Source organism: Drosophila grimshawi, unplaced genomic scaffold (genome assembly GCF_018153295.1).
Source record: "Drosophila grimshawi isolate 15287-2541.00 unplaced genomic scaffold, ASM1815329v1 contig_1377, whole genome shotgun sequence".
NCBI classification, from domain to species: Eukaryota; Metazoa; Arthropoda; class Insecta; order Diptera; family Drosophilidae; genus Drosophila; species Drosophila grimshawi.
The window spans coordinates 7850232-7865148 of record NW_025062900.1 but is presented as its reverse complement, the minus strand read 5'-3'; the positions used below and the strand labels follow the sequence as shown (position 1 = coordinate 7865148).

The window sequence follows — 14917 nt, the reverse complement described above, 5'->3', positions numbered from 1 at the left end:
TGGGAGCATGATGTGAGTGTCTGTCATAAAAACATAGGCAAAGGGTAAAACATACTCGTAAAATGTTGAATAATATGGAATATGGAATATAGAATACGGAGTACGGAGTACGGAATATGCTGTATGGAATATATGCCATGTGAATATGAATGCTGAAGCGCAGCCAGCAGTTGACAATTTAGCAAACTTCTGTTATTTGTCTGGCCATGCAAAATAAAAATAAAAAGAAATTGTTACGCAAAAAAAAGTTGACAGGACAGGAGCAATTTGATTTTGGCCTTAGTTGCCTGACTGCCCGACTGACTGACTGACTGCCTAACTTCCTGCCAGTCTGGCGCTGACAAATTTGCGCTTTTGCCTTGGCTAATAGTAAAAAATTTGCGAGCGTCAACTTCGACGCAGTCAATGACAGCTCTCCAGATTGCCATGAATATATAAAATCGTCCACATGTATATCTATTTCTATGTGCGTTTGTGCAGGGTTTGTTCTTTGGCAACAGCACAAATAATAAATTGACAATTCATGCTTACAAAATGCCCTGTAAATAAGTCATGCACATATATTTTTGTGTTTGCTAATAATGCATCATTAGCGTTGTGTGCACAATGAAATCAAACAATATATTGGCTTTATTTCTATTGAGTGGCATTCATATTGTTTTCATTTCTTACATTCTCACATCATAAAATAAATATGATTATTTTATTTTGATTAAATTTCAAAAGAATATTTGCAGACAAAACAAATGAATAAATGTTGAAATCAATTATTCTTAAAGTAATAATATATAATTTTAAAGAATTAATTTGAGAAGAAAATTTATTTGTAATCTTTCAGAAATAAAACTACAACATTTAACTCTGATAATAAATTGTTATCTTTAACGTCTCAGCATATCTGTTTTTATTTTTATTTTTTGTCGAGCAGCTTAACATTATGGTATGAATGTTATGTTTTCAAATAAGGTATAACGAACTCACCCAACTTATTTCAAATAAGTTTTCTCGTTTTCTTTTTTACTTTCTCTCTCGCCCTGTTTTTTCTCCCTTTTACATTTTCGTTTTTCTTTGTTGGTTTGTGTTCGTCTCCATCGAGGCTCGTCAAAATGGCTGTCATTGTAAATGTTGTTGTTGAATATAGAGGTTGTATTTGTTGTATGTTTTGTATTGTTGTTGCTGTAGTTACTGGTTGTTGTTTTTGTTGCTGTTATTACTGGTTGTTGGTAAGCAGCCAAGTATTGTCACAGTGCCAGAGATACTCGCACTCATATGCACTTCGCGTTTATTGTTTGGCAATAAATTTTCTGGATAATAATTTCAAGCTGGCGTCATAGCAATGATAAACTGTAGATGATATATTATTGTGTTGTTAGTCGAGTATATGGCTGCACCAACCCTGACTCTGTTTTTGCTCTGCTCAACTCTGCGGCTGCTGTTTCTTTTTCTGTTTGTGTAGGCAGCCGGAAGAATGGCGCTTAAGTGCGTCGTCGGATTTGGCAGCAGCCCGCTGCTAACCGCCAAGCCGGCTTAGGCAGCCGACTTAGGGAGCTCCAGGCTCTACGACCTTTACAATAGGCTCCGCCCATCGAACGTGCTCTCAGCGCCTAAAGCCCTTTCGCATGCAAAGTGTTGTCTTGTGTTTTCCAGCTCCTAAAATGCTTGTTTATATATATATATCATATATATATATATGCCATTTTTATAAGTTAGTGCGTCGCGAGTGCTCATAAATTTGATGACTACAGAGTGCCCCTCACATGTTTCAGTAAAAATTTCTGAACAATTCACAAGCATTTTTGGGTGCATGAAAGGTTTGCGACACTGCCGAATGATAGATGGACCACCAACTGAATGAGACAGACTCTCGAGAGTAATGTGGTGTAGGCTAGTCTCCATTTTGATGAATGGGCTCTGAAATGTGTGAACATTTGGCCAGGGTGTTAAAAATAGATACATAAATCATTTCCATTATGCTATTTATTTTAAAGTAATTTTTTAAGCCAAATAATTTTTGTACAAATTTTGGAAACAATCATCGAAATGAAGAGCGATGGTAAACTGATGATTACGAGGCTGTGCAAATTAAATTTGCTTATGTTTCTTACTTTTTAAGTTCAAAATTGAAGAACATGAAAGCTAAGAGCTCTTCGTAATAAGTTTCATCTTCTTATCAATACTTAATCGATTTTTGATCATGCTTTGCCCTCTAGACGCAAACCTGCAGGGTAATTGAGAGAGCTCTTACAGAGCTGTTTGCGGTCGCTGTTTGATCTATTTCGTGCAATACTATATTCGTGCAATACTATATTTTTTTATTATATTTTATGTATTTATGCACATATGTATGTGCCGCAACTTTAAAACAGAGACTCAAAGGGCTGTCTGTGAATTCAATTTAAAGCAACAACAATGTGTAAAATTTTTAGATCCCCAGCCCTGCCGCACCTTCAATCACTCCAAAGGGGAGCATATGTGAATATTGTCACCTATGCCACATCAAAAAAGTAAAAGAAACCGCCATACAATGCAAACAATCGAAAGACGCATGAGGTTGACAGCAAAATTTGCTGGCTGTCATTTTCAGGCATGCCAAAAAAATATATTCCGTTGAATATGCATTACGCAAAACCGAACAAGGAGGAAACAGACAGAGGAGGGGGGGTTAAATATGCGTGGGTTATCGATTTTCGCAATGGGTGGCAAAGTCGCACCCTTTTTATACCAGCGAAGGGAAGTTCTCAAATGCGAAGATGGCTAGCGGAGCGCGACGAATGTTTGTAGGATATGCGAGTCCTCTGATTCTTGGCCTGGGCCGTAAGCAGTGCGACGACTCGCAGTGTAAGTGACTTTAAGAGGAGGCGCCACACAGCCAGTCAAGCTGTATGCCCGAAACGTACAAAATTAAAAAGCCCAGTGCTGTAAATAAGCATCATTTTGGCCAGCATTTTGGGCAGTTGCACCGTTCGCCTGCCGAGGTCCTAACGTTGGTCAATGGACCTTTCAGGCCCTGCTGACTTATCCCGGCTGGCGTTGCCAATGCCGTAACGTGAAATGAAAGCACGTAGCATTTTCATTTCGGCCAGCGTACGGAATGCCAATTACAAAATGCGGCGACCACAGGCAGAGCTGGAGAAGAAACCAAGACAGAGAGAGAGAGACAGAGAGCAAAGACAGAAAAACAAACAGAAAGAAAGAGATGGCATGCTTGCTAAAGAGATACAGAGAGGGAGCAGAAAAACCAACACGAAACTCATTGAAATGAGTCGAGCACTGTCGGCGCGAGTTCGCCTCATAACTGATAGATGCCTTTTGGCGAAATTTTTTAATAAACTTGTGTGGCTCCTTGAGACACACAAACACATACACACTTAAATATATGTATGAAATGTGCGTGTATATACATATACACACAGGGATCTAGTCTGGCTGAGAAAATGGAAAAGACTGGCGCCTACATTGCGTTGGCGATGTCGCTACCTTTTTTTTTGTTCGTTTCTGTCTGCTTGAGCTATGTCTGCGGCACTTAAAAGTGCTTTATTATTGAGGTTTGCAATTGGAATTTTAATTTTTATTTTATAAGTTATGCGTGCTGAATCTTAAACATGCCACAAAGAGATCTCTAGTCTCTGTTCTCTGCACAGACCCTTGGTCCCTCGTCTGTCAGACGCTTGATTTCTTAAGCTGTCGTAGAGATGTTGTTGCTGTTGTTTATTTGGCTGGTTATTTATTATGTTTGTACGTGTGTGAGTGCTGGCTGGCGTATGTGCTCGTATTTTGGTTGCTGCTAATATCATGCCCAAAAGACAGTAAACACACACACATACACACACGCACACACAAACGCAGACGCTACTGACACATGTGTCGGCTACTTAATATGCGCACCTGAACAAACTCATCGCCAAGTCCAAACTTTAAGACCCGCCACACACTTGAGGTTCACTGGGAAACCAAACAAAAAATCTGCGTATAATAAAAACTGAAACACAACATACTTTAGATACCCTATCTTTTTGAACTGCAATTGATATATGACATTATATTATTTTTGATTCAAATATTATTTTATGTATGTGTTTGATTCATTTTACTTCATAATATCCATATCTTTATTTTTATAAAAAAATAAATAAATGATAAGTTAATAATTGAAAAGTTGGGAATACGTGTTAAATATATTTATCTATCTAATTTCATGCTAATGTGTCTTAATCGTCTTATTTTTTTTACGCAATATGTAAGATGAGGATAAATATATTTTTCCACAGCACTTCATTGACATTATTTTTAATTAAATTAGTATGTGCCCAACTTTTTAAAATAAAATAGAGTAAACTTTAGCCTAATAATAATTGCAGCAGACTCTTTAGAAATGTAAAGGTTTTTGAACACACATAGCAATGTTAAGGAGTTCTACTTTGCCTTCAAACTTGATAGGCAAGTTTTGCTACTCATTCAGTAGAAGGGTAGAGAAAACTATATATCACAATGTCAGCGCACTTAACATAGTTTATATGTGTGTCGTTGTTTTAGAGCTCACAGCTCACAGATCCCACTCTCCCCCTCCATATCACTCACCCTGTTAGCCATTATGCACACGTCGCGCATAACCATAACGATTATGCTAATGCTCTGTGAAAGGGGGCTGATGGGGATAAGAACGGGGTTAGCTACCAGCTACCAGCTACCTGCTTATGATTTTCCTTAGCTTATTTGGAGCGACCGCGCGCACATCGCGTTATTTACATACCTTAAGTAGTTGTAATGGGCTACTGGTGTTTCTACTCTGAGCCACAGTGCGACAAAGTGTTGGCAATGAAGCCGCTGGCAGCTGGTAGCAGGCAGCAGGCAGCGTCCTTGGCTGAAAGAGGAATATGTGAGAGTTGTCTATAGCCATGAGTGGCCATAAAAAATGTGAATGAGATGAGCTAGTTTTCATTATATTCACATTTGGTCTTGGCTTACTTTCGGGGTATCTCATGAGCTTGCATTTAATGCGCAGCTTACTCGGATCACAGCAAGAACTACTTATTTTTAGATGCGTGCTTGGCTTTGCTTTATTAGTGCACATGAGAGAATGTGAGTGAAATTTGCAAGATGCTTCAGCCAAAAAAAAATAAAACACACGACCACACGTAAATTATATGAGGCATGTTAAGGATTTTCCTGATTGTGGTCATCATTTTGAATGTCTAATTAAAGAGCTTTGATATAAGTAAAAAATTAAACAATTAATATCATAACTTTTTCTTGCCCAGTGTTCGTAAGTACCTTTAATCGTTATAAGTGTCCAAATGATTTTCATCAAATTATATTCGGCATTTTTCCTTCTAAAATATATTTGTGTCAAATATAACGTATGAAAATATAAGGAATCAAATTCTTGGATAAAATACCAAAAATCGAATACATAAAACTTATTCCATTTGACAGTGATGTTTTCAAGTTCGGTTTATTGTCTTCAACTTTTACCCAAGCTCAGTAAAAATATGAATAAAGTTATCAGAAAAAAAGGAGAAGAATAACTTTGGCACGTTAGATTGCAAATATCGGAAAGTCAATGTCCTCATCAAAAAGTTTAGTTGGTTTTAGTTTGCTGCCTTCAATATGGCGCCGCTGCTATTTAATGCGGCTTGTACAAATTGTTGTGCATGAACTTGTTCATTATTATGCAAAATATGATTCAAGATATACAGAAAACCAGATGTTGCCCTGATGAGCGCCAACTTTGCGCTGATATTAAACTGAAATTAATCTGCATCAAAAGTTTGGTTGGCGCTTTAATTAGTTTTGCGATTTGAAAAGCACAAAGCCGAGGGGTACTCAGCTTTTAACTTTGACTGCAGCTGGAATATCATTTGTGTTAACCAATTGGAAGCTAGTTATCAGAAACCGGTAAATAGCTCCAATTGGTAAACTTTTGGATGCATAAAAATCTTTAAAGTAATTTAATCAAAGAAAGAACATTATTAGTACTTACTATAAGAACAACTCCTGTTGATATTGAATCAATTCTCAAACAACATTTAAATTATTGAAAGATAAAACCAATTTTCAAAATAATCTCTAATATTTACTAAAAGGAAAATAAGAAATGATATAGTTGGGCATTCAGTGCGATGTGCGGCTGAAAAACATTTTCCACAGTCAAGCTAAATATGAGAAGAAAACAAATCAAATCAAATGCAGACATAGTCAAGAGCCAAGCAACAGAATCAACAGTGGCAGTAACAAGCAACAGCAGCACCCTCAACAACAACACAAATAACAAAAGCAAATTAATAGAAAACAATAACAATTCCCTTTATTATTATTACTGCAGTGAGACTTGGAAAACAGACAGCAGAACAAACTCGACTCTAGCAACCAAACGGTTTCAAGTGCCTAAGTTTTTGTGCTTTATTTTATTTCACTGTGTTTGCCAGAAAGTATGTGTCTGTGTATATGTATTTGTATGTGGGTGTGTGCGACTGGTTGTGTGTGTGTGTGTGTGTGTGTGAGTGCTTGTAATTTACACAACAAAATGCAAGTAAAACACAAAACTCTTGTTCAATGCGACGGCCTTGCCTAAAAGTATGCCACACTTCGACGCCTGCTCTGGGGACGTTTTTGGGACCAGAGGCTTGTTCTGCCAAATGGTTGAGCACACAACAAGCATATTTCTTTTTAAAAACTTGCTCAAACAAAGCATAGCTCAAAGTGCTGGCGATGTGTTCAGAAGCTCAAGAAATCAGGCCAAAAATAAAATCTAAAAGAAACTTATATACAAAAACAAGAAACAAGCGCATTGCATGCGTTTTCTATCACAGGTAACTTTCTACGAGTGTAGAATGGCTGTGAGTGTGGTGTGTAGTTGTGTGTGTGTGTGTGTGTGTGTGTGAGTGTGTGTGTGTGTGTGTGTGTTTATCGACGTACGTGCATTGCATGTAGAATGTTTGGCAGAAACAGCCAACAGCACCAACTTTATCTAAAGTACAACTTTTTACCACTCTCCTGCTTCCACTTTAACTCATCCGCTCCAGCAAAACACCAAAGCGATTTCATGTTTTTAGCCTGATTTGTTGCCACGCCTCGAGGGGGCGTACACGGCTTTGCTGCCGGTGAATTTTGTGTTGTTTTGGCAAGTTTTTACCCGATTTAAAGTGAAAATGAATCTGTTGTTGTTTATATTACGGCCACGTTGTCGATTCTTTTGCTTCCTGCTGAAATCCTACCCACTCCCACTGCCCCTCCTCCCCAACACTTGCAACATGTGCCAATGATTTTTAATGCGATTTAAGAATATCGCAAAAACAGCCAGTACAGGTAGATTTTTTTCGTTTTTTTTTCTTTTTTTTCTTTGGCATTTTTGGATCCCTGTCGAGTGGCTTAAGTCTGGTAGCAAGCGCAACCTTTTTTTTAAGTGGCCGGCCAATGAAAATGTTTGCGAAGGTGAAACCGAGTAACATAATGTTCTGTAGGCCCTTATCATAGTGTCTATGTGTGTGTGTGTGTGACTTTATTTAATGCCATTAACGCAAATTGAATGTTATACGCACTTAAGCCTTTTGAGCCGTTGCATGCGCAATTGAGTTTTCGGTTGTGCCTCGTAATGCCTCCTTATGACCACATTTGTCCTAACTTATAGCCCTGAACACTTTCGCATTCCAGATTCAGCGAACCAAATAAATAAGTGGACCGAAAGATTGGATTAAAATTATAAATTATATAAATTAGGTATACACACACACACATGTGTACATTGGAATAAATTACAAGTTGAATTTTAAAGGACCATCTCCCAACCAATTTCAGCCAAATTTCAGTTTCACAGAAACCAAATACTGAGCTTTATGCCAAGAAATATATGAGATAAGCTTTATTGAACATCGCGTAAGCGAATTTAGCAGAATATATTTTGCATCTCAACATAAAAATAGTTTTTTCTAATAGCATCTAAGCCATGAGCCGGTTATTCATTTGCCTGTATAGCGACTGCTGGATAAGCCAATAACGGTTTCATCATCATCACACAAAGAAACTAATAAAGCAAACTTGTAAATTCCTTGCACACAGCCAGCATGAAAGTAACAACAATACAAACTACTTGGCCCAGCCATTTTGGTATTGCCATTTTATTGCCAAAGTGCAGCTGGAGGAAAACAAATACCGAGACGGAGGCGTAACAGGATCGGGTAGATGCTTAACATAAACTGGTGTGCTTGGCCTATTTCAATAATGATAAAAGCAAAATACGCTCGTTGTGCCTGTGTGCAGCAATTGCAAACTATTCCCCATAAAATGGCGCGCTTATATAAATATTTAAACTAAGGCATTGGCACGAAAAGCATTTGGCCAAGACTCTCTAATAGTAGTTGGAAATGGAAAATAAAAGCCCTGCCAGCTGCCAGGGGCCATGATGAAAGTCTCCATTTAAGCCATCTTCTCTGCATATTGCATAGATGAGTAGCTCGCGAAAATGCCAGATGTCGAATGAGTGACTGAGAGAATGACTGAACTGACTGTGTGAGTGAGTGACTTATGAGTGGATGTGAATCTGAATGTGAATGTGAATGTGGGCCAGCTGTCCTTGGGACAGAAAAGCGTTTTTCAATATACATACAGGCATAGAAAAAATACTGACAATGCCAGTTATAACTTCAGATTGAGAACATACAGCTTAGACACACACACACATACTCACCGTATACACCTCTTTGTCGCACATTCATTTCAGTTTGCTGCCTGTGGCATACTTCCACGAAAGTCAAGTCATTTGTTGTTTACTTGTTTATCCCGTTTTATTACGCTTGCTCTTCGTCTTGCCACTGAATGATACAGTTGCAAAATAGAGCTACACATAAGCCGAGTATCTGTCTTGCATCTTGTTGCTGTCATTTCAGGCTAATGTCTTCGCTCCAGTTTCCTTTTTCGTGTTCAATGTCTGGCTCTTGTCATTCCTCAGCCATCACTCACCCACCCAAAGCTCTCTACAATTTTCTCGTAGTGGCTTTAACATTTTTTTTTGTTGTTCAGACTTGTATCGTTCTTCATGCACATCAGCATATACATTGAAGCCGGCTTAGTACGGCATTCACTTAAGAACTTTCTCTTGTTGTCATGCAACGAAGCTGTCCACATGATCTATTGTTTTTGAAATCAATGGTTTTTTAGCAACACATCATTTCAATATAAACTTTATACTTAATTTAGTTTTTCTGTCTTTTATTTTCAGCTCTTGTCAATTTTGAGCACTAACAAGGTGAGATAATTGCAAATGAAACGAAATGTAGGCAGAAATATTCTCAACGGTTATAAATAAACCATGCATCATTTCTATATACTTTTTATTTGGCTCAATGTAATATTTTCATACGCATCTCCTTATAAAATGAAGCTAATTTGCGCGCCTACCCGTAGTATGATTCTAGGCATTTCCAAGCCGCTTTAGCCCCGCCAATGCGTCCCTCCCGTTGCACAATCAGTATAGTGATAAGCGGCTTATGCTGTTCAGTTAAGGTGCGAACGAGCTGTGACTCATAAATAAGATACAACAATTGTGACCACCACCAAAAGCGATTCAAGGCTACGCTGAAAACACATTTTCCGTTCCTTGGCTTTCCAGTGAATCTTAGCCTAAAAATTCCCCAATGGAATGCTATTAATAATGAAATTCCTTCGCTGCCTTCTTTGTTTGTATCGCTCAAAGATCTGGCAAATGTATATTTTCTTCGCAGTAAAATGCATTCAGAGCTGCTTATAAAAATAAACCTGCAGCAGACTGTGTAACTGCAATTAAAAACTCTTAATTGTTTATTAATGCGCACTTCTAGAGAACGGCGTGAAAAAAAAAACAATTAATTTGCTGCTGTTTTAAATATGGCGCAGACGATTAAACTTATCACGGTTGCCAGCAGCGACAGTCGCAGTCTGTCTCTGATTAAAATAAGCCCCTCTGCTTTTATATATATTTATTTTTTTGTCTCAGCGCGTAAGACTTTGGCTAATCGCTGCGTCTCGTTCTGGGTGGGGACCAAAGATGCGGCTCACACTTTGAATTATGGGGCCAGCACTTGTTCTAGGAAGGGGAGCTGATGCCGCTGTTGCTGCTGCTGATGAAACGGATTTTGCATTGATGGGGGCTTCCATTTTAATTGCCTGCTGGATTTTTAGTTTTTCACCCTAAGTTCGTGTTTCCTGCGCCAACATCAAAATACGAAAATAACATAACACGAACACAGCATGCAGTCTGATGATTAATGAGACAATTTTTATGATGACGCACAGTGGGTAAACACTTAAGCCATTTTTTTATTATTATACAAAAGCTAAAAATAATAAAAAGTTAACAAATTTCAAGCATTTCATTCAAAATGAAAACTAATCCAATTTGCAGGCTATTTAAAAGTAATTTATTCACTTTCCATGATATTTTCGTTTATAGATAAAGTGAAACAGTGAAGCGAATGCTACAATTTTCTTGAAATTCTGACCACTGTGCAAATCACTCATGCTGTGCTTTGTGTGGGGGGTGAAGAGACTGTTGCGTTGCCGCGAGCGCGTGAATAACACGAATTGCGTTATGAAAAATGCATGAGAGATATGACAGTGGGTATTTGGAGGGGGGGACTGTAAATGGGATTGATGTGGCTGTTGCAATCATTACAGAGCTGAGCGATAAGCGACGTTGCATGCGGTGACACAACTGACTGAGTGCAATATGACTTCTCTGCGCCATGTATGCTTAAATCTTTCAATCTGGTTGGGCAAGTCCATGGCGATGGGGATGTGGGGGTAAAAATGGGGATGTGGTGTTTGTGATGCGGTTGACAAGCACGCGAATTGATGTGCCACTTGGGTGAAGTGCTGTTGACTTTGAGGGATTTACGTACACACTGCTGACAGCTGCCAAAAATTAGTTGCCAGCCATCGGAGCAGTGACAAACTCCCGCCCTTATCTGTAACTCAACTAACAGAGTCTCGTTTAGACTTCAGGTCCGGAAGGCATAATTAGCTGTGGGTCGCAAACTTTTCTCTGTAGCTGTGGCACAAAACAGAAGTTTAGCTGACTCAGCAGCATCTGCGCTCACTTCTATTATTGTGCTTTTGTTGTTAGCCAAGCTGCATGCATAAACTAAAACTCAAATTTGCACACAAAATCCCAAAATGTCAGTGTCCAAAAACACAAACAATTGCCGGCGACGGAGGTGTTCGGGTGTGTGGCAGCAGACAGCAGCATTCTACTTGCCAAGGGACACAGTCAGGCAACACAAGAGGAGCAGCAACAGCAGCTGCAGCTGCAGCAATAAAACTACTTCGCCCAACACTCATTATTCAAATGTGAGCTGGGGTCTGGTCTATGCAAAGTGAGCGTGTTTAGATCCTAAAACTGTGTAGCACTTTTGTTTCATGCTCTCTTTTATTCGTTTTATTAGCTTGTACATTATATTTCCCAAAGTTATTCACAGATTCAATGCAATTTATTATCAACATTTAATTTCGTTATTAATATGGCAGGCAGCACACACCCAAGAAACGACAATTAGGCTGCGGTTGGCATCCTTTCTGTCTGCTGTCTTCATAAATATTGCCATATGACATTGCGATCAGTGTTGTGAATAAGATGAAAAATAGACTTGATTGCTTCATTATCGCTTCGTTTTACAAATGCATTGCAATTTTTTATTGGACGTTGGTTAAATAGTCTCGGAAAATCTATTATATTAAATCGAAATATAATACATAACACAATATATAATACAATATTAAGCAAAGCTAATTTAATATGTGTGATATATACATTTACATAACATTGAGAGTCGTACAGTTTCCAGTTTAAATTGAGTGTGCCAAACCGTTAAGAATACGAGATTTATTCCTCTTTCGAAAATTGTGCAACAAACTTGTTGACATGACATTTTCTCCCCAAAGACATAAGCAAAGTGCTTTGATCTCGAAATGCTATGTTCCGAATGTAATATAATTTCAAATGAATGATTGCAAAAGGTCTTTGAAAATGTTGAGCGAACAAAAAACGAAGGGACAGGCCAAAGCGTCCCTGAGGAGAACCAATTGACGCAGCGGTAAATATGTAAAAAACAAAAAAAATAAAAAAATGGATTCAATAGCGGGTTGCAACAAAGTCAAGCATTTGATCTGGCCCCAGGCGATTGTCACACATATGTGGCGGACCTGAAATCGCACTCGGCTGCAGCACACTGAGCCTAATTAGCGACAGAATGAATAAAAATGTTGGCCTACTCTTTCAGGGTTGGGACAATTCCATGTGCATAAATGCGTTCAATTAGTGGGCCACGAAGCTAGCTCGGGAGCATGTCTAAATTGTAAGTGACAACGAAACGCGAATTACACAAATTGCACTTCTGAAGGGGCAAATAGCCAACAAAGGAATCGTTTTATTCGATTTGATTGGATTTAATGCGCCTTCACATAAGACGCGACTATCATTCCGCGGGTACAAAAGCATTTAAGTTGCAGCATTTGATTTTGTTTGCACACAAATTTATTTCCCTTCTATTTTTTCCGAATATTTATTTAGGAACGTTTCCTCGTTGCCATCCTTGCTTGCTTACATGCCAGCCGGAGTTTCATTCTGCGGTCTGCGCTCTAATTGCGACTTGGCAATATATCAAGACGCATAGCCAGCTACGTACATATATATATATATATATATATACATATACATACATGTGTATGTGTAGCCCAAGTGCTTAGATACATACGTTAACGTATGTATCTGTGTGTGTGTGTGTGTGTGTGTGTGTGTGTGTGTTTGGTATCTTCATTCGGAGCTTGGCTCTAGCCAGAAACCGTTTTGACATTTGCTTACGCGTTAAAGCTGACAGGTAAAATGGATTTGCTACGACTATAGAACAAGCAAAAGCGCGTTACTTCCTTCCTCCTCCTTCTCCTCCTCTTCGTCTCCTTCTTCTCCCTCTCAGTTTCTGAATCTCTTTGGTAATGGGAGCAATGGAAGGGGGGATAATAGCCTCTGTGAAACGTAAATGGGTGACACGTGAGCAGATAACTCCTGGCTGCCTCAAATGTAAAGTGTCTTTGCTCGAAGCAAATGGAAAAGTTCTTTTGCTTAAGATATATTATCTTATTGCTACAGGAATTACAAGTATTGCACTAGTCAAGAACTATTGTGATGCTCAGTTATTTGGCATCGATCAAATTATTGTAATCTTTACAAAACTTCAATGTGATTAAATTTCATTTCAAACTTAATTATTGTATAAAATTGAAAGAGGTCGTATAACAATTTTTATACCTTTGTATTTCAGTATAATTTTTCATGTTTAATTGAGTCAATAATAATAATAATACACAGAAAAATAATGAAATCAGTTATATGCACTTGCTTTATTTGTTATTAAATGCCATTTATTTGACCACATTTTCAATTTTAAAATTCAATTCCGTTGTTAAAATTGATTAGGAATACAGCAAATACCCAATATACGACAATTGGGCAGTGGTTGGCAGCCCTTCTTCTTTCCCCTAGCACCTGAATGGAAACAACCATTTGATGTTGCGATAAGTGATATAAGTAGGATGAAAAATAGACTGGACTGCTTCATTGTAGCTTTGTTTTACAAATTCATTGCATTACTTATTGGATTTTGTTTAAGTAAGGCCGGAAAATCTATTATATAAAATCTAAATATCAATACTAAGCAAAGCTAATTTAATAAGTGTGATATTTACTTTTACAGAGAGTTGTACAGTTTACACAGTGAGCGAAACCGTTCTGAATGTAATATAATTTCATTAAATTATTATAATTTTTACAGAACTTCAATGTAATTGTATAATTTTCAAGCTTAGTTTATGTACAGAATTGGAAGAGATCGTAGAAATATTTGCTTATTTTTTAAAATATGCAAATTCCCAAATACCCAAAATATTCAAATACTGTTTTCAAGCTTCACATTTTCGATAAATGTTTTACTAGTCTCACACATTTGACTCATGTTCTTCAATAGATTTTCCGGGCTAACATTGCTCCAACAAAAAGACAAAAAAATGCAAAAGAAAGAAGGATAAAAATAGAAAACAAAGGCCGATGCAGCACCTGAAAATCGATTTAAAGCGAAATCGGCTAGGAATTGGCAATTATAGTTGGCAACGAGGCTAAATGGCATTTAATGGCAGAACAGCAGTGTGAATCCATTAGAAGGCATGATGAAACAGAGATAGCAGTATTTATCAATGGCAAAATAATTGAGCTCATACTTATCATGCACAAAAAGCAATAAAAAATAGAGAATGTAGTATAGAAATGATGTGGAATTGGCATAGCTCAAAGGAGACGCAAAAGAAGGAGCTAATTGCTTTCTGCAAATCCGTTTTAAAAAGCACTTTAAATGCTAAGCAGATTGCTGTTAAGCTTCGAACGCTTGCTGACCTATTAAAGACACATTTGAGAACTTAATAATTTCTATGCCAATTAATTAGTTAAACAATCCATCAAGGCCCTGACACGGTCGAACGGGCTAATTTATTTAGTTAGCAAAGGTTGCCCAAGGCCAATACCAAGCTGCTTCGAGAGGTGAGCAGAAAGCGATAAAGCAGGCGGAAAATTCATTCATTCGTCATTACTCTGACTAGGTAAGAAGCGTACGCAGTGGCACCAAGAAAAATACGTCCAAGGACGTGTCACAAATGACCATTCAGAATTTTTACCAATGGTTTTTCAACTTTTCTTAGGACTGCTCAGTTTATGTGGGAGGCTTAAGCTAAGACACAAAAATAGAAGACAATAATGTTGCCACCCTGCTTCAAAAGCATTCAGTTTGGGGCAACATATGATATTTTAATCAAGTTTGTCTCTATGCCCACAAATTGCAATATAATGCAAATATAAACGTATTAACGTATGTATATTCAAATTGCCAATTTTAAAAAGGGTTCA

At 37.9% G+C, this 14917-nt stretch overlaps 1 non-coding gene across 2 annotated transcripts in view; it reads left to right on the top strand.

Moving 5' to 3' along the window:
- LOC6561543 overlaps nucleotides 1–14917 on the top strand; it is a 41271-nt gene that overhangs the window by 18931 nt on the left and 7423 nt on the right. For both annotated transcript variants that reach the window (XR_006246606.1, XR_006246607.1), the window contains exon 3: nucleotides 9215–9241. This is a non-coding gene — a transcript (uncharacterized LOC6561543). The remainder of the gene's footprint in view (nucleotides 1–9214; nucleotides 9242–14917) is intronic.